At 38.6% G+C, this 23,750-nt stretch overlaps 1 non-coding gene across 1 annotated transcript; it reads right to left on the bottom strand.

The window, feature by feature from the left end:
• Positions 1-7,898: 7,898 nt before the first annotated feature.
• Positions 7,899-8,006, bottom strand: LOC145633511 (small nucleolar RNA R71). The gene has a single exon (XR_014112833.1). It is a non-coding gene; the product is annotated as a small nucleolar RNA R71 (small nucleolar RNA).
• Positions 8,007-23,750: the final 15,744 nt, after the last annotated feature.

Here is a 23,750-nt window from a genome sequence, read left to right as displayed (position 1 = left end):
ATTTACTTTTTCCTTGAAGTTACTAACACGTGTATTTCAAATATTTAATTTAATTGCTTTATTGATCTTTTGATACCGAAATCATGCTTAGATTATTATATTGATTCCTAATACCATGTTAGGATGTTTTATTGCTTCCAATTATCATGTTTGGGGTTAATTAATGTTTCTAATATCATGTATGTTTTTGTGATGCTTCCTATTTTCTTTCATAATATCATGTTAGTATCATGTAAGGGCTAAAGATTTGATCTTTGATGTTTAGTCACATCTAGGGTTTATTATTAATTTTGTTATTATCATTCCTAAGATCTTGCTAATAATATTATGCTTTAACATGATTATGATAATTATGATTATTATTATGATGATGATTTTTGTTGTGTCGAATTATATAATTTAACGTAATATGCTAATTTACGAGTTATTTAACATAATTTGTTAATTTACCAATTATTTTATGTTATTTGTTAATCAACGAATAATTTACATATAATATTTTATTATTATGTTGCTTGGTATATTTAATTATTGTTATTGTTTGATCGCGCCTATATTGCATGTTTAAAGGAAATTTGTACTTGTAATTACGCTTAATAAGATAATTAATAATCTTGTTTAGGCCTAATTTTATTATAATTCTAGTGATCGCCTATAATAGTTTTATTTGTGCATTAGTATTCAACCAACATAGATAAACGGGTTTAGGGTTAACCTATTGATTGCATGTTAGTGAGAAAGCGCACATGAATATGAGAAAATAAAGTAGAGGCCTATTTTTAGGGCAGGTTCAATCTCTTTTATGTTGGATTTGTACCTTCATCCTCGAACTTTCAGTCATGGTTCCAGAGCTATTGGAGTTAACGATCTTCTGAATCGTTGAGGGGTGTAACCTTCACCATGTGAACGTTTTACAAGTTCCTAAAACTTGTTCGCGACTCTTTCACTATATCTTCCTTCCCTTTTGACGCCACCATGATTAAGTGTACGATCACAGTGGGGCTCAAGTGTGGGATGGATTGAAATATTCCCTACAGTTTTTTGGCAACTCCGTTGGGGAGGATTTCTTTTTTAATTCCTGAAATTTATTTTGGCAATGATTTTGAATTAGTTGATGAGACTAAAAAAGTTCTAAGTATTTTATGTGCGTAATTTTGATTCACATAATTGGCATAAGAATAAAAAGGTTCTCGTTGGAAAAACCGTCCATAATGAGTCAAAAATATATGATTTTTACACGTAGGAATCTAGGGAAATATATTTCATAATTCACAACTAAAATAAAAATAATGCTATGAAAAAATTGGAAAAATCAAGAATAGAAAGCTGCCGAGGCATGTAGGAATTAGCGCTGAGAAAACAGCGTCAGCGCCTAACGACGGCGCTGTCGTCTACCGACAAGCTTGTCGTCTGGCGACAACGCTATTTTCTCGTGCCAAATTCTTCAACTACAGAGCCATAAATCTTCCTTCTTGTTTCGACTAGAATTTTAGTACTATTTACGTGGTTTTACTTCATGGTTGAGTTTTTCACTATTTTCTGAAACCCACATATGTTCTACATATGGACATAACCCTCTGGGAATTCATGCTATATCTACCCAGTCGAACGCTCCTGGCAACAAACGGTACATCCGACATTGTTGAATTCACCAAACCATGGAAGTGAGTTTAACTCGCGGGGTCCCATCCACACGCGTCAACCCTTCCAAAGGTAAGGCTTTCGCGCGGTGCAGCAGGACTCATAACCATGGACCCTCTTTGACTAACCCATATCTTGAACTTTAGAGAACTAGAGCCATGGTTAGGTTGCAAACTGATTGCATCATATCGTGACTATATGACTAATTGTGCATTATTTGTTTTGCATACTCTATGTCTTTTCTTCCAAACCTTTTGTTTGACTTGTGTATAAGTTAAATTAATAAAATAATGACTAAAGTACTTTGATAATTTGATTAATTAATTAATTAATAAATGATTAAAGTCTAATAAATTGATCAGACTTGACTTAGCACGACTTTTAGGCTAATCCCTTTTGAGCACAATACTTGAAACAGTCCTAGGTCAATGTTCCATAACAGCGCAAAGATTTGGATTTTGGCGCCACATGCTAGTTTCCAATGCCATGCAACGATCTTGTCATCTGGCGTTGGCTTTTAGTGTCTGGCGACGGTACTGTCGTCTGACGACAACCTTTAATTATTCTCGAGTCTTCACGACGAGTCAGTCTAATCAATCTGCAAATACGGTTTAATTAGTTTATTAATGGCAGTAATTATATTCAGTCCTTAATCGAGTCTAGGCACATTGTCCCATGGTCTCACACAAGAGTCAAAGAATGTCACTCACATTCTCTATCAAAGCACACACATAATATGTCACATCTTGGCCATGTATAGAGAGTCTTATATGCGCGTCTTTTTAGGCATTTGAGTTGGGGGGTCCACTTTATTCCTAAATCCTTCTATATATTCCCATATACATCATTTTTTCACTCTCTACACACTATTTCATACCCATCATTATCCCCTTTCTTCCATAATCTCTTCTCGTCCATCGCATGTTGAATAGAGCTTAAGTCAAAAATGCAGAAAAACTTACCCTTAACTCCCCTTTCCACAACACTTGGTCAAGGAGAGAAGGGCAATTAACTAAGGAAAACACCTTCGTTCAAGTACTCCTTTTTGACAAACCAATTAGTCGGAAAAGAATGGCTAACAAGATAATGCCATCTCAGGAAGAAGTTAATTAACTACAAAAGGATGTGGCCAACCTAACAAAATTAATGAATAGTATAGCTCTTCAAGTCAATGCCCCTGTAAGGCAACATCGAATGGAGCTCGTGCAAGAAAGCTTAAGCAAAATATTAAGTGACTATAGATTTCTGGGTATTAGCTCACAAGGGGTCTCATTGGACAAGGAGCTTTTTCCGCAGAAGTTCAATACCAATGACATCTCTAAGTTTAAGCCAACTGACAATCCTTACTTTCACTTAAGGGCCTTTGAAACTATAATGAACATTTAGGGGATTCATAGGAAGATTTTTCATTCCTTGTTCTCACTATCTTTAGAAACCATTTGTCAATAGTTGTTCTTTTCTCTTGAAAGAGAGAAAACCTCTTCTAGGGATTCCATAACAAATGCTTTTGTAGCAAGATATAAGTGCAACATCCAAGACGAAATAGACCACAAACAACTTGAGATGTTAAAAAAAAAAGGAAACGAAGGGTTCACTTCTTTCTTCAACAAATGGAGGAAAACTTCTGCTAATATGGTTAAGATTCCTATCAAAAAAGAGTCTGTAAGGATGTTCATCATGAACCTTCAAGAAAAATATGCAACGCACGTAAAATACCAACACAACTTGAATACTTTCAAGGCTGTGTATAATATAGGCATTGACATTGAAGATGACCTTTCTGAAAGATAATTGTACGAGAGGAGAGAAGAACGACCATCCTTCTTCTTCCTCTCCCATTAACGAAGTGCAAGCTACAATCACTTTTAAACCATGAATCAAGAGGTCGAAAAGAGTGTTCACTCCACTAGGTACGAGTTATGAAACAACTTTCGAAAAGCTACACCACAAAGGACTAGTCATGCCCATAGGACCGATCAAAGACCTAGTTCCAGAAGCCAAGCCACCTAAGTGGGATGCTAATAAACAATGCAATATCATCAAGGAAAGGGTCACAACACAAAGGAGTGTTGGAAACTCAAAGAAGCTATTCATGACCTGATCGATGACAATAAAACTTCTGAGATTCTAGCCATCGTAGAAGATCATCCATCGATCCTTCACTCCTTATCACACCTATAGGTAAGCCCATGATCGAGATAGCTTATATAACCTCTATTGATGAAGTGGCCATGATTGAAGAGGATAAAAGAATATGCTTAGATAAAACCGGAGAAAATTTGTCAAGTCTAAAAGAAGACGTTTGAAAACAGCAAGATGTCATTGCCATGCTCTTGAATGTTGTAGAAGGACTAGAAAATCGGATGATGGTTATCGAACAAAATTCCCACCAAGGATTTAGTGAAGAACTCAATGCTCCTAAGCCACGGGAAAAACTGACAATTAAAGAATACACACCAATAGGAATGACTTATGACGAAGCCATTGATTATCTTCATGGTCAAGGTCTCATTCATCCCATCAGCCCCAGTCAAGACCCACCACCTGAGAAACGATCACCCAATTGGGATTCAAACTCTTATTGTAAATATAGTAGAGGCCATGGTAACACCACTGAAAAGTGTTTTACTTCTAAGGATCGTATTCAAGACCTCATTGATTCAAATCACCTTAATGTTCCTCTTAGCAACAAGAAGGCCAACAATAGTAACAATAATAATAGTGGCTAGAAAGGAAAGAAGAATGACAATACTTCTTCTTCCAAAACTACCCACTTAAACAACGTTAGCATGTTTAACTTGGATGAGGTTCATGCCATGTATAAACGAGAGCAAAAGAGAACCTATAAACCTGTTGGAATAAGTGATGACATAGCATTTGAACGCCTTCATGCTAAAGGTCTTATAACCCCCATTAGACCTATTCAAGATCCCAGACCTAAGAAGAGGTTACCTAGTTACGTTGGAATCCAGATGCACACTGCAAGTACCATCAAGGTAGGGGTCATACTACTGAGAGCTGTTGGAAACAAAAAGTGTTCATCCAATATCTAATTGATAATAATAAGCTTCCCATTCCTCTAAAAGGCAAGAAGTTCGAGTGACGATAAAGCATAAGACACGAGGCGAGCTTCAACGACAAGATTTCGTGACCTCCTTTTCTTTTTCTTCTTTTTCATATGTATATATATATATACATATATGTATCCATTTCGAACTAAGCACAAGGTATACCCATGATTAGAGGCATCTCTTGTAGCCATGTTATACCTTTCACCCTTCAATTATACAATCTTTTCTTGATAAACCACTTTGAGCCTCGTCTAACAATAGACCTTTCTTTCTTCAACCCACATCTACCTAACCTTGGGATAGGATGGTGTGTAACTTACGCAATTTTCAAAGAGCAAAAGCTTGAATGAATCAAAAGATTAAAATAGAAAAAACAATAAAAGTTTACAAAAGGTCAAGTGTTCTAATGTCTTTGATATGAACACGTCTCATATTGCGTTTCTTATTGAGTGCTCGGTACCATGCTTGAGAAACATGAATGCTAAGTGAGTGATAGTCCGCATGATCAGGATTTCCAACACTTATAAAAAGAAGGTTCAAAATAAGAAAAAATGTAAAAGCCAAAAAAAAAAAAGAGAGCAAAAATAAAAAAAGAAAGAGCTCAAAAGTGAAAAACCTCAAGCATAATAATACAAAGATTCAAAAGCAAGGTTGCACACCTTGGGGGCTTATCTAGGGTCTTAAGTCTCTATCCCTTTCTTCTTCAACCTTTAGCCTAACCACTTTACAACCCTTAAACTAACTCTTTGAGCTATACACACACTTGTGCGAGGTTCGGCTAGAGCTATGTTCGGACTCATTCCTAACGAATACGTAGGCAACCTCACATTGAGGTGTGGCCGTAATAAAAGTGCATTCATATTTACGTTCATAATTGGTCATATCCAAGGGATCTCCTATGCTCATCCTTATCCATTTAGAGCTAGACTTGGGGCCTTGATCCCTACATCATTAGCTTCCCTAGTCTAAGAGTCACCATAATTTGACTCTTCTAGAAATAATATCTTTCCATACTTAGCCTTTGCGGCCTAAATTTAGTGTCTCTATGACTCTATCACACACATCACAGATACATGACCTAATACTTCCCTTAGGAACCCTTTGTCATGAAATCTTAACACAACGCTGAAGCATGCCTTGTCATATCGACATTGGTCATCATTGCATCATAAAGTATGAAGTACTTAGGCTCCACGCCTAATTTACCTAAAAACTTTAATTATCGAGTCAACTAGGATAGTCAAAGACGTTACAATCCTTGTACTATGAGAGACAACGGTAATAGCTTAAGCTCATTCAACATGCACCAACAAACACTTCGATTCTTTTTTGCGTCTTTCTTTTTCCGGAGAAAGTCGTTAACCTCCACAAAAATAACGGAAAATTTCTTGCTTTTTTGCATTTTGAGTCATGCACATCAAAATATAATGCACACACGAGTCATGAGTCACACGTGTCATTTCACCTTGTGTCAACCTCAAGTCAATCAGTCACATCGAATGAACCTTAGGTCAACCCTAAGAAAAATACCATCAAAGTCATTTGGCAATCTTTTGATTTTTACAAGTCACAACCATTCAGCAAAGCTCCTATTCGCAGCCAACCGAATAATTGCAACTAACATTCAAGTATTAAAGCTCTATTGTTCAAAGACGCATGGACATATCAAAAAGCTCTTTTGCTTAGAGATGCTGATGAGTCGCATTTATGCCACTCTTTTATCCTTTTTCTCCAAGGATTCTCCCCTCATTTGCGCTTGTTTGGCCCTTTTTCTAAGCATTTTTACTTAGTTTTGCTTCCTCTTTCCTTTTCTCCCTTATCTTCCCTTCTCTTAGTCTTCTCGTTTTGTTTTTATTTTGATTTCCATGCTTTGGTTTTGTAGGTATTATGTGCCGAAAGAAAGAGGATATCAAGAAGCTAAGCTATCTGTTGTGCGCGGGGTACTGTGCGGCTTCTGTGCGGGCTCACATGTGAGGCTGTGCGGGTGCGCAGCCCTGTCAGAACCCGCACAACAAGACTGAAGAAAAAGAGCCAAACCAGAGAGTTTGTGCGACCTTATGCGCGACTTGTGTGCGGGCGCACACACCTGATCTGCGGGCGCGCTCATTTTCCCCGTACCCTCAAAGTTGCGGCCACGCACTATGATGAGAGGGCGCACACACTTTCTGTGCGGGCGCGCACGGCTGGGTTTCCGATTTATTTGCGCCTTGTTTTCCAAGTCTCTTTCTTTTGGATGGCGCCACATATATATAGACGAGACTCTTTGTAATAGGAAGACACTTAGTACTAATTCCATAGAACATTAGCCTAATCTAGAGAGAGAAAATAGATTGTTATTCAAGCTTCCTTTATTGTATTCAACTTTGCTCAAGCTTTAATCTTCCATCAATCAAGCAAGTATCCAAGTTTTCATCTTTCTTCAATCCTTTCTTTAGTAATATCTTCTCCTTTCCTTTAATATTATTTATTTGTTGTATTGTTACTTATTTTTGTCTATCTTATTAGTTTATCTAGTTATTATTGATTTCATATATTCCAATCATTTTTTGTTTTGAGTTTCTTGTGTTTATTTCTAGTTTTGATATTATGTTTATTCTCCCTTCTCTAGGCTAAACTCTTAGCTAGGGGAAAGGGGTGGATGATATGCATTGAATGGTGGATGAATGATGATAGTTGGATTGATTACATGCCTTAAATTGATGAAAGACATGATTTTTAATGGCTTGAGATTATTGTTGCACTTTACTTGATTGCCTTCTAGTTTAAATGCATGAAAATGATTTGAACTAGATTAAAATCACCTCTATTTTAATGATTGCACAAGAATGAGTTGTTAAAATGGAGTTTCATGTATTGTGCTTCTTTATTCTCTTGATTTGCTTGTGTCTAATAGGATGCATGAGAATGATCCTAATTAGCATAGACTTCTTTCATTAATTTTCCTAGACTATTGCATGAGAATGAATTGTCTAGACTACCTAAACAATTCATTCTCATGCAATAGTCTAGGCAAATCAATGAAAGAAGTATATGCTAATTAGGATCATTCTCATGCATCTTTTCCGGCAATCTCTCACCGGACGAGCAAAGAAATGGCTAAAGCAAGTAAAGCCTAACTCTCTCACAACATGGAGGGAGGTTGTAAAGGAGTTCTTGAAGCTCTTTATCTTTAACGAGAAGACCGCCGAAATGAGAAGGAAAATTGCATCATTTGAGAAAGAGGTCGATGAAAGTCTTGGTGAAGCATGGGAGAGATTCAAAGAGTTGGTGCAAGCAGGTCCCCACCATGAGTACAATCAAGGGTTGCTCATGCGGTTTTTCTACGACAGATTGGAGCCCATGTCAAGAGCCAATTTGTATGCGGGGGCGGGTGGTAAATTAATCAAGATCCCTTAAAATCAAGTTGAAGCCACAATAGAAGAGGTAGCAAAGAATTACTCTTAGGGGGGCCGAAGAAGAAACGCTCTAAAGAGAGGTGGTATTTACGAATTGGAGAAAGTTAATCAATTACAACATCAAATTGATCAACTAACAAAAGGGCTTTCCAAATTGAACACGAGTGTGAATGAAAGCTCAAGTGGTGGAGCAAGCTCTTCTCAAGTTAACTCTTTCTCTTGTCAAAATTGTGGAGGAACGAACCATGATACATCCTATTGTGGAGGTTTAAGCCCCGAACATGTGGCGGCATACAACACAAGGCAAGAGGGACTTAGAGGAAGTGGCAGTGGAGTAGCTTGGAGACAACCACCACCCGGGTTCGTACCTCAACCTCAACAATGGAACCAACAAGCTCAACCTTCCTATAACTCCAATCCTCAATATCAAAATCCACCTCCATCTCAACCCCAAAACCCAAGAGGAAGCTATCTAAAAAAAAACCAATACAACAATCAAACCCAAGCACCTCAAAGAAACCATCAAGAACAAGCACCTCAAGCGGAACTAACTCAAACTCAACTTCTCCAAGCCATGTATGCGCAAATGCAATCTTTTGGGCAACAAATGTAAGAGATAAGAGCCCACAACAAGATGGTTGATTCACAACTAGCTCAATTGGCCGAGAGAACTCCTTTCAATTCACCATCCACTCTACCCGGACAACCACAACCTAACCCATCTCACAATCCAAAACCCGATACATGCGAGGCGATCACATTGAGGTCGGGAACTTCCTATGAAGGCCAAATGAAGGAGAGTGTGAATGAAAACAAGGAAGGTGAGAAAGAAAAAGGTGATGAGATAGTAGGAGGTTCGGAGAAGAAAGAAGATAGACAATGAGAAGACAACTTCAATTCCTAGTGAGGCTAGGAATCTTGATGGACCGGTTCCTTTTCCCGGTCGGCTTGCTGAGAGGAAGTTGAATGACAAGTTCACAAAATTTCTTAGTGTCATGAAGAATTTGCATATCAACCTCCTTTTCTTGAAGTTGTGACACAAATGCCATCTTATTCAAAGTTCCTCAAAGATATTCTCACCAACAAGAGGAAGCTCAATGATGAGCTTATCACCCTTCCACATCAAGTGAGTGCTCTTGTCCAACATAAGATGCCCAAGAAGGAAAAAGACCCGGGAAGTTTCACATTGCCGGTGAAAATTGGGAACATGGAAGCTAGGGGCGCCTTAGCCGATCTTGGAGCAAGTGTTAGTTTAATTCCTCTATCTATTGCTCAAAAACTCAATATTGAGATGATCCCTACAAGGAAGACAATTCAATTGGCCAATCGATCGGTGAAATTACCTTGTGGAGAGCTTGAGGATGTTCCAATTCAAGTGGGACACATCTACGTGCCTTTTGACTTTGTAGTGATGGATATGGAGGAATATGTTAACACTCCTTTGATTTTGGGACGTGAAGCTCTTAAAACTTTGGGGGCGGTCATCAATTGCAAGAACAACACCATCACTTGTGAAGTGGCCGATGAAAAAATTGTCTTTGAATTTTCGAAGTTGCTCAAGACCCCCATGGTTGAAAAATGCTATAGGGTTGATGTCGTGAATGAGGAGCTAGATTGCTTGGGGAGGGTCGTGATGAGGCCTCAAGATCCAATGATTGAAGCCCTTACATGCAAAGAAGAGTTCCACTCTCAAGAGGCTAAAGAATTTGTCACGACAATGGAGGAATCCTCAAAGGAGGAAGTTGAACAACAAGTTGAGACCGAGCTTGAGTCCAAGGAGGAGAAATTGGAGGAGAGTTCTAAGCCTCCTCCAAAGGTAGAACTCAAACCCCTTCCCCCTTCTTTGAAATATGCTTTTCTTGATAAGGAGGGAAAATACCCTATTATTGTCAATGCTACCCTAGATGGTCTTAATTTGGAAAAACATCTTGATGTTTTAAGGAAATATAGGGTTGTGATAGGGTATAGCATTGATGATATTAAAGTTATTATCCCTTCTTTATGCATGCATCATATTCATCTTTAAGATGATCATTCCACCTCCATTGAACCTCAAAGAAGGTTAAACCTCCACCTTCAAGAGGTTGTGAAGAAAGAAATTTTTAAACTACGTGAGGCAGGCATCATCTATGCTATCTTCGATAGCAAATGGGTTAGCCCGGTTCATGTGGTTCCAAAGAAGGGTGGAATGACCATAATCAATGATGAAAAGGGAGAGGAAATCTCCACCCGGACGGTGACCGGGTGGAGAATGTGCATTGATTATATGAAATTGAACAAAAACACCAAGAAATATCATTTTCCTCTCCCTTTCATGGACCAAGTTCTTGAAAGACTTTCTAACCATGCTTTCTTTTGTTTCTTGGATTGGTATTCCAGATTTTTCCAAATCCCTATCCATCAAAGTGATCAAGAGAAAACTACTTTGACATGTCCACATGGGACATTTGCATACCAAAGAATGCCATTCGGATTATGCAATGCTCCCTCTACTTTTCAAAGATGCATGACTTCCATTTTCTCTGAGATGCTTGAAAAAGAAATTCAGGTTTTCATGGATGATTTTAGTGTTGGTGGCTCGTCTTATGACAATTGTCTTTTTAACCTTGAAAAAGTTTTGAAAAGGTGTCAAGAGACGAGTTTGGTTTTAAATTGGGAAGAGTGCCATTTTATGGTTGAGGAGGGCATTGTCCTCGGCCATAAGGTTTCAAAAAATGGCATTGAAGTAGATCCGGCCAAGGTTTCGGTGATTGAAAAGTTGCCCCCTCCTACTTCCATCACGGGGGTACGGGCTTTTCTTGGGCATGTCGGTTTTTACCGGAGGTTTATCAAAAAAATTTCTTCAATCGCCAAACCCTTGACCGAATTACTCAAAAAAGAGGTTGTTTTTTACTTTAATGAGGCTTGCCTTGAGGCGTTTCGTAAGCTCAAGGAAGCTCTCATTTCTTCTACCGTTGTGCAAGCTCCGGATTGGAGCTTGCCTTTTCAGCTAATGTGCGATGCTAGTGACTTTGCAGTAGGTGCCGTTCTTGGTTAAAAGAAACAAGGAAAATCATGTGTAATCTACTACGCAAGTCGGACTCTAAGTGAGGCTCAAAGGAATTACACAACAACGGAGAAAGAGATGTTAGTTGTAGTGTTTGCATTCGATAAGTTTCGGTCCTATCTCATATGCTCAAAAGTTATCGTGTACACGGATCACATCCCGGTGCGGTATCTGATGACCAAGAAAGAAGCAAAGCCTCGCTTGATCCGTTAGGTTCTCTCTCTCCAAGACTTTCACATGGAAATGAGGGACAAGAAGGGAGCGGAGAACTATGTAGCGGATCATTTGTCTAGGCTACCATTTGAGAACAAGGAGGATGTGGAGGACATGGTGTCAACTTCTACCCTTTGGTACGCGGATTAATGATGAGATAGGATTCGAGGCTCTTATGGCTTTGGTGTCAACTTCTACCCTTTGGTACGCGGATATAGCTAACTATCTTGCGTGTGGAGTTGTTCCCCCGAAATACTCAGCTCTTCTCAACAAAAGAAGAAGTTTTTTTAAGGAGGTGAGAAGATACTTTTGGAATGACCCATACCTATTCAAGCAATGTGGAGATGGCCTTTATCGGAAGTGCGTTCCAGATCATGAAATTCAAGGTGTTCTTGAGCATTGCCACTCACTACCATGTGGAGGACATGGTGGTGTTGACAAAACAGTGGCAAAAATCTCTCAATCCTTATTGTGGTGGCCGACAATGCATAGAGACGCACACCAATTCGTTGCGCAATGTGATTGATGTCAAAGGAGCGGAGGCATTACCAAGAGGGACAAAATGCCACAATGAAGTATTCTAGAAGTGGAACCCTTTGATGTTTAGGGGGTAGATTTCATGGGACCTTTCGTTTCTTCTTGTGGGAATCTATATATCTTGGTAGCGGTCGATTATGTGACAAAATGGATTGAAGCCATATCCTCACCTACCAATGATCACAAGGTTGTGCTTAAGCTCCTAAAGAAGATCATCTTTCCTAGGTTTGGAATTCCGAGGCTGCTAAGTAGTGATGGAGGCTCCCATTTCGCCAAAAAGCAATTTGAAGCTGTTCTCAAGAGATATGGAGTTCATCACAAAGTTGGATTACCTTACTACCCTCAAACTCAAGGACAAGTGGAGGTCTCGAATCATGAAATCAAAAATCTTCTTGAAAGGATGGTGAATAAATCAAGGAAAGATTGGTCTCTCAAACTTGATGACACACTATGGGCTCTAAGGACGACATACAAGACTCCAATCAGCACGACCCCCTATAGGTTGGTCTATGGAAAGGCTTGTCACTTGCTTGTTGAGTTGGAGTACAAGGCTTGGTGGGCCATCAAAGAGCTCAATATGGATTTATCGTTGGCCGGTGAGAAGAGATTGCTTAAGCTCAATGAACTTGAAGAGCTTAGAGATGATGCTTATGAAAGCTCAAGGTTATATAAGGAGATGACCAAAAAGTGACATGACCAACATATTCGAAACAAGAACTTTAAGGTTGGAGACAAGGTTTTTCTTTTCAACTCAAGGCTTCGTTTGTTTCCGAGTAAACTCAAGTCAAAATGGTCAGGTCCTTTTGTGATTTCAAAGACTACTCCTTATGGCTCCTTTGAGTTAGATGCGGATGGTAACAAGTTAATGGTTAATGGTCATCGTTTAAAGCATTACTTTTGCAAGGAAGAAGTTGGTATCATCGAATGTATATTGCTTGATCCTTTAGATCCCAAGCCTCCCACTTGAAGGATTTTTCTTATGGTCAAGCTAGTGACCTCATAAAGAAGCGCTTCTCGGGAGGCAACCCGAGTTTCTAACTCCTTTCTAATCTTTCTTTTTTAGAATATTCAAATTTCAATTTCTCCTTTTTGAAATTGAATTTGAAATTGATTATTTTTTTCACCTTTTTGGTTAATAGGTGTTTGGATGATGAAGGAACAAGGATTTTCTATTTCGAAGATGTGAGGATAAATCGAAACTACTCTATGCGACCCTGTGCGCGCCATCTATGCGGGCCCGCTGTGTGCGGGCGCGCAGGCACTGTCAGAACCTGCACAGATTTACTCACAAATTGAAGCTCGAGGCAGAAAGTTTGCGCGACTTGCTGCGCGACCTATGTGCGGGCGCGCATGGTTCCTGTGCGGGCGCACGTTCACTGTCAGAACCCGCACAGATTTTATCACAAATTGAAGCTTGAGGCAGAAAGTTTGCGCGACTTGCTGCGCGACCTTTGTGCGGGCGCGCAGCTCTCCTATGCGGGCGCGCAGAGCAAGAAAATCGGGTTTTAACCCTCTTCTTCCCGATTTCATTCTCACATTTTCGAAACCCAATTTTCATGCTCTCTTCTCTCTCCTTACAAACCTAAACCCTAACCTTCAAATTTCATCCATTTTTCACAAATTCCATTGATTTTCTTTCAAATCCATCAAAAACTTTCACTCTACACACAAATTCACCCACTTTCTCTCTCCAAAATACCAAAAAATCCACCATTTTCAAGGTTTGCAAGCTTCATTGAAGGTGGTGTTCTTGGAGGCTCTTAGTGGTACGGTGTTCAAGCTTCTACAAAGTGGTATAACTCTAAATTTTGCTATTTTATTACTTAATTTCACTTGTTTATGCAAAATTTTTAGTTATTAAACATGAATTAGCTTGGATGAATTGCATGTGATTTTTGTTTTCTTTGTGAGGGATTTATTGGTTATTAGTGTGAAATTTGGTGATTTTGGGGACATTGTTGTTAATACTATTGTTTTGGAAGCCATTTTCATGAAATTAAGTTAAGAAATTTGGTGTTTGTATTGTTGATAATGTAATTAATTTCATGAGAATTTGCTTGCTATCATAATGTGTTTTGATTGACTGCTTTGTTGTTGATTCTTGTTCTCTTGGGCATTATATTTGTATGGTTAGTTGTTAGCACTAACCCTTTTGCAGATTGTTTATACTTGAGTTGTTGTTTTTGTTTTCCAATTGTTGGTTAAGTTCGAAGGTAGTTCTCCTTTTGGTTGGGTTTTTTTTTGTATTGGTTGAACATTATGAGCAAAAGAAAGAGAAGAAAGGAGCCTAGCTTAACGGTTGAAGAACAAAGTACCCAACAAACTCAAGCTCAAGGACCTAATGTTCCCCCTAGATTGAGATTTTCGAACAAAGTCCATGCTACGTTCTTCAACGACCTTCACGGAAGAAAGTTAAATCCCTCCCGACACTATGATCAACGCTCCATGAGAGATTTAGGGATTGACGACGATATAAGGTCGCTCCTTGATAACTTGGGGATGAGTGAGTTCATCAAACATCAATACCGAACTTATAAGGAGCCAACTTTCGAATTCTTGGCCTCTTTTGAAAAAGAGCCTCTTGGGAACGACTTCCAAATTTCCTTTCAATTGTTCAACAACAGGCACTCTATGACTCTGAGTGATCTTAATGTATTGTTGGATCTGAACCCCGAGGCGGACCTCCTTGCCCCTTCGTTGAGCCTGTTCCCTGAGTACGATGCATTTAGATGGTGGCAAACGATTACCGACTTTGAAGAATTCAACACAAGGTATTCGGTGGCCATCCATATTATCCACCCTGGGCTCCGTATTCTACACCGCATTTTGGGGTTTGCGGTGTTTAGCAAGCAGGATTTGAGCAAGCTCTCTCATGAGGAGCTATTTACTTTGTGGGTAGCCACTAGGGAGGAATTGAAAGGGCGACTCAATATGGGGTTCTGGTTTGTCTTGTGCTGCGAGGCAATCAAGTCGGGCCACAAGACAGGAGAAATTTCCCTCGGTGGGATGATTTCAAGGATTGCGAAGAAGCTCAACTATGAACGCTTCTTCCCCTTGTGCACTTAAGTGGGGGCCGACAAAGATCTATTCATCGACATTCAGCAGATGAGAAGGTCGCGGTTCTTCCAAGGAACTTCATATGCCAACAATTTTCATGCCTCGATAGGTTATAGAGAGCACCATTGTATCTTGCCATACCCCAGCCGTACATCCCTGGAGCGGAATGCAAGGAATGTATGGAAGATTCCGCGAGATAATGGTGTGCTACCCACTGCTCTGGGTGGCTTAAGAAATATGGAAGTCGGTCAACAACAACAACAACAACAACAACAACAACAACAGCGACGGCAGTAGCAGCAGCAATAACAACAACAACAACAACATCATCAGCAACATCATCAAGGCATGAGTAGCCTTGAACAACAAATGATGAGCATGCAACTGGGCATGCAAAGCATAATGGAGAACAAACAGGGTATGTTTTTGCAAACCAAAGCTCTTTATGGTGCGGCCGTGGATAGGGGTGAGGTCACCCCCCTTGTAAACTACCCCTATTGGCCACCCCAACAAGGGCCGGTCCCTAGGTGGCAAGGATCACAACCTACTTGGCCCTATTGGCAAGAGCCCTCCTCCCACGGTGTTCCCCGAGTAGACTACCTGACGGAAACCGGGTACGATTATCGTGCCCCCGGGGGGAGCGATTTTCTGGGTGACCCCAACTATCCATATGTCAACCCTACCCACCCATCCCCTCTTCAGCTTCCTGCCCCTTTCGACCCGTTGCCTCAATGGCAACAAGACCTCTTCCGAGGTCACTATGGTTGGCCTCCGGGTTACTCCGGTGGTTGGGACCCACACGGCATCCCTCCGCCGAGGATGATGGAGATGATTTAGAAGTCGGCCCTAGTGACCACTAGCCCCCCTTGTTCTTTATTTCTCCCCCTTGTCCCCTCCCAATGCTTTAAATTTGGCGCACCGCGGACGGTGCATTGTTTTAATGTGGGGGGGAGGGTGTGTAAGAGGCAAAGGGATGTTTTTTTTATAGTGTGGGGGAAGGTTTGTCTTCATGCTAGTGTGGGGGGGGATTTCATTGTAGGTGGTAGAGCTCTTATGGTTCGGTTGGCTTTATCATGTTTTGATGTTGATTTATCTACTTTACTGTGATGATTATGTCCCTGGGTGATTTTGATAAGTGTTTGCTAATGAATTTTCAAGTGTTTGTGTAGGTGATGGTGCTCCCATGAGGAAAAATCCAAACTCTCGATAGTCCAAACTTCCCTTAATCCAAATTTCTTTTAGTTTATTTTATTTTATTTCTATTTCTTCTTTTTGTTTAAATTCTTAGTTTCTTGCTTTGATTTTTATCTTTTTATTTTATTTTTGTTCCATCTCAGTCGTTTCTTTCATTTTGGCTTACTTTTGATTCAAATAAGGTTTTGAAAGGCTATTCATGAAAAGAGTACGCAAAAAGGGTTGGCAAGAAAGTTGAAAGGACTTGACACTCATGAAAACCAAGCCAAAAAAAAAAAAAAAATTAATAAAAAAAAAATTAATAAAAAAAAAATTGAAAAAGATTGAAGTAATGTGGTGGGTTTGATTTGAAAGGTTATGAGTTTGAAGAATAGGTTTAATTCTTAGGATATTCTTGAGAGATGGCCACTCTTACGCTTCACTTAGGAATTGCCACCAAAATTTTCAAATTGTTTCCCAACCATAACCCCTTGCCATGACATTACAACCCTACTTAAGACCCTTGGATTCTAGAGGGGCGTGGTCAAAGAACGGTGGAGGGAGATAGATTTCAACCCTATGCAGAGAGTATGCATAGTTGAGATGTCGGGTTGACCTTATGACTCCACATAAAATTTTCTTTTTCCGGTTCCCTCAAGGAACCATGAGGAGATAGCTAGGGGATGAATTGAAGCTAGTGGAGAGAACACGGACCGTCTTGGTTGGGGCTAGGGCGGAGAATGAAATCATTAGTTCTCTACGTTTAGCTTAGGTTTGTCTTTTTCAACCTTGAGAATCTTGGAACGTGTTTTCTCTCCTTGAATTGAGAAAGATAAGTATTCTTTGGTGCATTTATTTGCAAATGAGTCCAAATTGAGCATTCCATTACCTTCAAGTTTGATTGGTTTTGCGAAAACCTTGTCATGTTATGTTTGTTGTGTTTGTCTTTTCGTTCCGGTTTTCCTTGCTTGAGGACAAGCAAGAGGCAAGTGCGGGGGATTTTGATGAGTGGCATTTATGCCACTCTTTTATCCTTTTTCTCTAAGGATTCTCCCCTCATTTGCGCTTGTTTAGCCTTTTTTCTAAGCATTTTTAATTAGTTTTTCTTCCACTTTCCTTTTCACCCTTATCTTCCCTTCTCTTAGTCTTCTCGCTTTGTTTTTATTTTGATTTCCATGCTTTGGTTTTGTAGGTATTATGTGCCAAAAGAAAGAGGATATCATGAAGCTAAGCTATCTGTTGTGCGCGGGGTACTGTGCGGCTTCTGTGCGGGCGCACATGTGAGGCTGTGCGGGCGCTTAGCCCTGTTAGAACCCGCACAGCCAGACTGAAGAAACAGAGCCAAACCAGAGAGTTTGCGCGACCTTATGCGCGACTTGTGTGCGGGCGTACACACTTGATGCGCGGGCCCGCAGGACTAATGTGCGAGCGCGCTCATTTTACCCGTACCCTCAAAGTTGCGGCCGCGCACTATGCTGAGAGGGCGCACACACATTTTGTGCGGGTGCCCAGCTCATATGTGCGGGCGCGCACGGCTGGGTTTCCGATTTATTTGCGCCTTGTTGTCCAAGTCTTTTTCTTTTGGGTGGAGCCACATATATATAGACGAGACTCTTTGTAATAGGAAGACACTTAGTACTAATACCATAGAACATTAGCCTAATCTAGAGAGAGTAAATAGATTGTTATTCAAGCTTCCTTTATTATATTCAACTTTGCTCAAGCTTTAATTTTCCATCAATCAAGCAAGTAACCAAGTTTTCATCTTTCTTTAATCCTTTCTTTAGTAATCTCTTCTCCTTTCCTTTAATATTATTTATTTGTTGTATTGTTACTTATTTTTGTTTATCTTATTAGTTTATCTAGTTATTATTGATTGCATATATTTCATTTATGTTTTGTTTTGAGTTTCTTGTGTTTTTTTCTAGTTTTGATATTATGTTTAAGCTCCCTTCTCTAGGCTAAACTCTTAGCTAGGGGAAGGGGGTGGAAGATATGCATTGAATGGTGGATGAATGATGATAGTTGGATTGATTACATGCCTTAAATTGATGAAAGACATGATTTTTAATGGCTTGAGATTATTGTTGCACTTTATTTGATTGCCTTCTAGTTTAAATGCATGAAATTGATTTGAACTAGATTAAGATCACCTCTATTTTAATGATTGCATTAGAATGAGTTGTTAAAATGGAGTTTCATTTATTGTGCTTCTTTATTCTCTTGATTTGCTTGTGTGTAATAGGATACATGAGAATAATCCCAATTAGCATAGACTTCTTTCATTGATTTGCCTAGACTATTCCATGAGAATGAATTGTTTAGGTAGAATCTAGTGTTCTTTGGCATGTTCATCATGATAACTATCATTGTTCCCCTCTTTCCAATCATGTTTGAAACCCCCGAACCCCTAGCGTCATTTTCTATTGATTTTAATCATCATTTTCTTGCTTACTTGTAGTTTTAGTATTCTACTCAATAAAACCAACAAAACAATCCCCTTTTCACTCTTGCATTAGTGATATTTGATGTTGAATTAGCGTGCTTCCCTAGTGGTTGGGCCCTTTACTTCCCACTAACTACTTTAGTGTAAGTTTAGGCTTTATAAATGATTAATTTGGTTAGGGGGGTAGCTTAACGACCTATCTAATCCTTATCAGATGCGTGGGCATATCATTCAGAGCTCTTTTGTTCAGAGACGAGTGAACATTTCTTTCAAGCTCTTTTTCTAAAAAATGCGTGGGCATCCTATTGATGCTCGTCTGTTCAGAGACGCGTGTACATTTCTTCCAAAGGCACCATTGTTTACAGATGAGTGGACTATCCTAAAAAAGAATCTCTTTTGTTTAGAGACGAGTGAACATCAACATCGGCAAAGCATGACCACAACATCAAAACAGCAAGATGGTGTTTCCTAGCTTGTGGAAGGTTGTCACAACAACAAATGCAGTAACAAATCGGATACTCAAGAGACGTTTGCTCAGCGATGCAAGATACGCGTTTCTTAATTCTCTTATCTGTTTTAACTAATGCTAGTGTGTAGGTATTGGCATTGCAAGAATGATTTAGAATTGCAGAACGTTCTGAATCACTCTCCGTCCCTATCGCTAATTTGACTTTTGTTTTCGAAACATAAGTTTCTCCAAACTTAGTCAAAGTGGAGGCTTCTGTAGACACCCAAATGTGTCTCCCCAAAACCAAACCCAGTGATGGATACCTTTCACCTTGCTTGATTATCGAATGAAGTGAAAGTGTGGAAAGTCTAATGATGAGGATGTTTTATTATAATATTTCTCTTTTTTTGTCAAAAATATTTATTTTCTTACCTTATTTATGTTAAATAGCCAGTCCAATTTTGTTTGATCCATGATAAGGGTCCGATAATAGTGTAGTTGGATTGGGCTCAAAAAGAGCATTCCAATGATATATTACATGCCCAATTCCGATGAATTATGAGGAATACAGATTAAATTAGATTAGGCTAAATGATTTTAAAGGTGGCCCAATGATATAGAGGAGGGCCTATTAATTACTATTCCTTAAGGGATTAGGATTTATTTTAGTCGTCTAGGAATATCTAGAAGTTTCCTTTTAATTCTAATGAGGTTAGGATTGATAATTATATTTTAAAGATGTTTTATTTAGAATAAAATATATTAAATCTAATTTAGAAAACTACTCCGACATATAATTACCTGCAACTGGTGTTAAAGGTAATTACGCATGGAAAAGCGCGTTGACTTTTAGAACAGCGTGAGACGACAGAGTCGTCGCTAGGCGTTGTCCTTCATCGCCTGGCGACGAGCTTGTCGTCTAGCGCTGAATCCTTTCACTTGCGACAGGAGGCATATTATTTGAAATATTATTTTCTTCGATCTCGTGGTATTACTCCTATAAATAGGGGTCGTATCTCCTTGTTTTCAAATCATCAACACCCAGAATTCTCTATTCTCTCTCTCTCTAAAAGCTGTAAGCTTTCTCTCTCTTTTTTTTCTAAACCTTCCCTCTCTCAAAATTCATCATACATTATCTTTAGAAACACCTAGCAAAGTTTGAAGTTACCTTCGCCCTAAACGTGAAAGGTTTGATAATTTCTGAGGGTTTGGTCCCAAATCCCTATTTCAATTATTTAATTTAATAGTTTGATTTACTTTTTCTTTGAAGTTACTAACGCGTGTATTTTGTTATTAGAAAGAGGTACTATCCATCGAAGTTAGTAATTTGATTGTTTTATTGATCTTTTGATATAGAAATCATGCTTAGATTATAATATTGATTTTTAGTATCATGTTAGGATGTTTTATTGGTTCCTAGTATCATGTTTAGGGTTAATTAATATTTCTATTATCATGTATGTTTTTGTGATGTTTCCTATTTTCTTTCTTAATATCATGTTAGTATCGTGTTAAGGCTTAAACTTTGACATTGGATGTTTAGTGACATGCTAGGGTTTATTATTTAACTTTTTAGTATCATGCCTGGAATCTTGCTAAAAAATTTATGCTTTAACATGATTATGATAATTATGATTATGATTATGATTATGATTATGATGATGATTATTGTTGTGTCGAATTATATAGTTTAACGTAATTTGTTAATTTATGAATTATTTAACGTAATTTGTTTATTTTTGAATTATTTCATATTATTTCATAATTAACGAATAATTTACATACAATTTTTTATTACTATGTTGCTTGTTATATTATATTAGTGTTATTGCTTGATCAAGCCTTTTATGCATGTTTAAAAGAAATATGTATTTGTAATCACGCTTAATAAGATAATTAAAAATCTTGTTTATGGCTAATTTGATATAATTCTAGTGATCGCCAATAATAGTTTTATTTGTGCATTAATATTCCACCAACACAGATAAACAGGTTTAGGGTTAAACTATTGATTGCATGTTAGTCAGAAAGCGCACATGAATACGAGAAGAATAAACTAAAGGCCTATTTTTAGAGCAGGTACAATCTCATTTAGGGTGGATTTGTACCTTCATCCTCGAAATTCTAGTCATGGTTCCAGATCTATTGGAGTTAACGATCTCCTGGATCGTTACGGGGTGTAACCTTCACCCTATGAATGGTTTACAAGTTCCTAAAACTTGTTACAGACTATTTTTTCCGTAGGTTCAATTCCTTCCCTTTGGATGCCACCATGCTTCATTGTATGATCTTAGTGGGGCTCAAGTGTGGGATGGCTTGAAAATATTCCTACAATAGTATAGCCTATAAAATGAAATAGTAGCCGCTTTCCGTATGAGCTAGAACAATTAAAAAAAAAAACAAAGGTTTTTAGATATTAAATTAGATTAAATCAAACTACTGCAAGCGTTGCCTTAACGCTGATGATAGGGCTGTTTGTTTTTGGTTTATAAAGCAATGTACCACCTAAATGGGAGATTCTCTCTTCGACGAATTTGCCCAAGTGAACGTCGCCGGTTGTCTGACTCATGTTGGAGAAGACAGTCGTACTTATGTTGGAGTAGACGTCTTTTAATAAATTATATTCGGCTTTCAGGCTGTTTTTAGAAGAATAGGTAGGTGCTAAGTCTTTGGCACTTAGCTTTTTAATTGTGAGTTTGTTTAGGGACGACTGATCTTTTGCAGGTGACGATTTTAAGTAAGTATTGGGACAACTGCTCTTGGGGAAAGATGTCCCATAATAAGGCACTTTGAATAAAATGCTAAATGAATAAGGTCACCTGAATACTATGCATGCGGTACCCTATTAATGAAACTTTGTGCTCGGTCCGTCTGAAAATTATGCAGGCGGTGCCCTATAATGTAAATGTAAAACTTGTCCGTCTGCACATTGTGAAGGCGGCGCTCTGCAAAAAAATCTTAAGCTTGGTCCATCTGCACTTTGTGTAGGCGGTGCTCTATGAAAATGAGAGGACAAAGTTTGGAAAAGAAGGCAGAGTTCTCATTAATGAACGTAAAAAATTTAAAAGTTTTTGAAGCAGTCCTTTTTCAAGTTACCTACATTCCAAATTTTGGGTAGCTTCCTGTCGTCTGGTTTTTCTTTCACTCAAACAGCTGCTGGTTCTTCTTCTGCTTGATTATGTCTCGTGCATTAGAGAACGATTTTTTGCTGCCATCCGGTTGGACGTGCCAGATGACCTTCCTTGTGCCCGTCTAAGGCAAATGGACTTCGGACCAGTCAATCGCAGCTGCAGCTGACGAGGGGTGGAACTAGGTCGTTGAAACTAATCCTCCCTTTGTCAAACTAAATTTGTAAACACTTAACAAACCTATATACAAGTACAAAGGAAAGTCAAGGGTCGAACCCAAAGGAAAGGTAATGTTCAAGCGCTCTAAATTATGCACCTAAGCTAGGTTGAAGTCTAAGGATAAAAGGTAAACACTATAACCAACTAAGAAAATGAAGAACCACAGATAAACACTAGGAACGAGGATCAACTAGTAATCATGACAATGGTAGCAACTCAGGAACAATATTCAATTCAGTGGTTGTGAAGACTAATGGCAAGCTCAATCAAAAGAGTCAACAAGCTATCTCCTAGAGGTGAAACTAGCGCCAACTACGAGAGACTCTAACTAGGAGCATCACTAATAAAGTGTAATTGACGAATGCAATTCCTAAATCAATGGTCCGTATTATTACAAACTACAGTGCAATCTAGCATAATAATCAAGGCCTAATCGAATTATTACACACATGAAAACTTCCATTAGTCACTTTAATATAAATAATTAATCAACCCAATCCCCAAATTAAGCACAATCTATCAATAATACAAGTCTCACCTAATTCCTAGCAAACAACTACTATAAGATCATTATCTAATCAACTAACAACTAAAGAAATCAAGTATCAACAATATATGAAGAACAACTACACTAATCAAGCATCAAACATCAAAATTAATCCACACTAACGTGAATATTAAACAAAGCAATAAAATGAGATAGAGTTAAGAATGCTCATTGATAATAGAGAAGATCTTCAACACAATTGTCACCCTTGAATCTTGAATCTCTCAATCACCATTGAAATTCTTCACTTTCTCTCTGTAGGCGTCGTTCAAAGTGCGCCTACATAAAAGCATGTTGTGAATATGCTTGGCACTCATAGGGAGCCGCCAACAAGTTTTTAAGGAACTTGTAAACCGTTCACGGATCATAAAAAGGCAACCACGAGTAAGGGACAACGAAGGCAACAACGATTGACCCGTGAAGGTTACACCCCATTCATAATCCATGAGATTCCTAACTCCATATGGTTCAGAACCACGAATGGATGATCGGGGATGTTGGTACGAAGTGAGTCATGGAGTCACATTCGCCCGTATTGGCCTCTACTCGATTCTTATAGTGAAAAGTGATTCCTGAGATCTCAAAGGAGTACAAACAAAAATTCAATTTGCTCCAATCTATTATTTAGCTAAATTGGTTTAATATTAATGCAACACATAATTCTAAAATATTGTGATCACTTGAATAAATAACAAGATTAAAAAGGAACCTAAACCGGTTGTCCAAATTATATTATTAGGCGTAATTTTCAATTACATATTCCCTTTAACATGCAATGTTGTAATCAATAAATAATAATAAAATAAGCATTAATATTGGAAGCAATTTA

Source organism: Chenopodium album, chromosome 5 (assembly GCF_948465745.1).
Source record: "Chenopodium album chromosome 5, dcCheAlbu1.1, whole genome shotgun sequence".
NCBI lineage: Eukaryota > Viridiplantae > Streptophyta > Magnoliopsida > Caryophyllales > Amaranthaceae > Chenopodium > Chenopodium album.
This window is presented reverse-complemented; position numbering and strand designations above follow the sequence as displayed.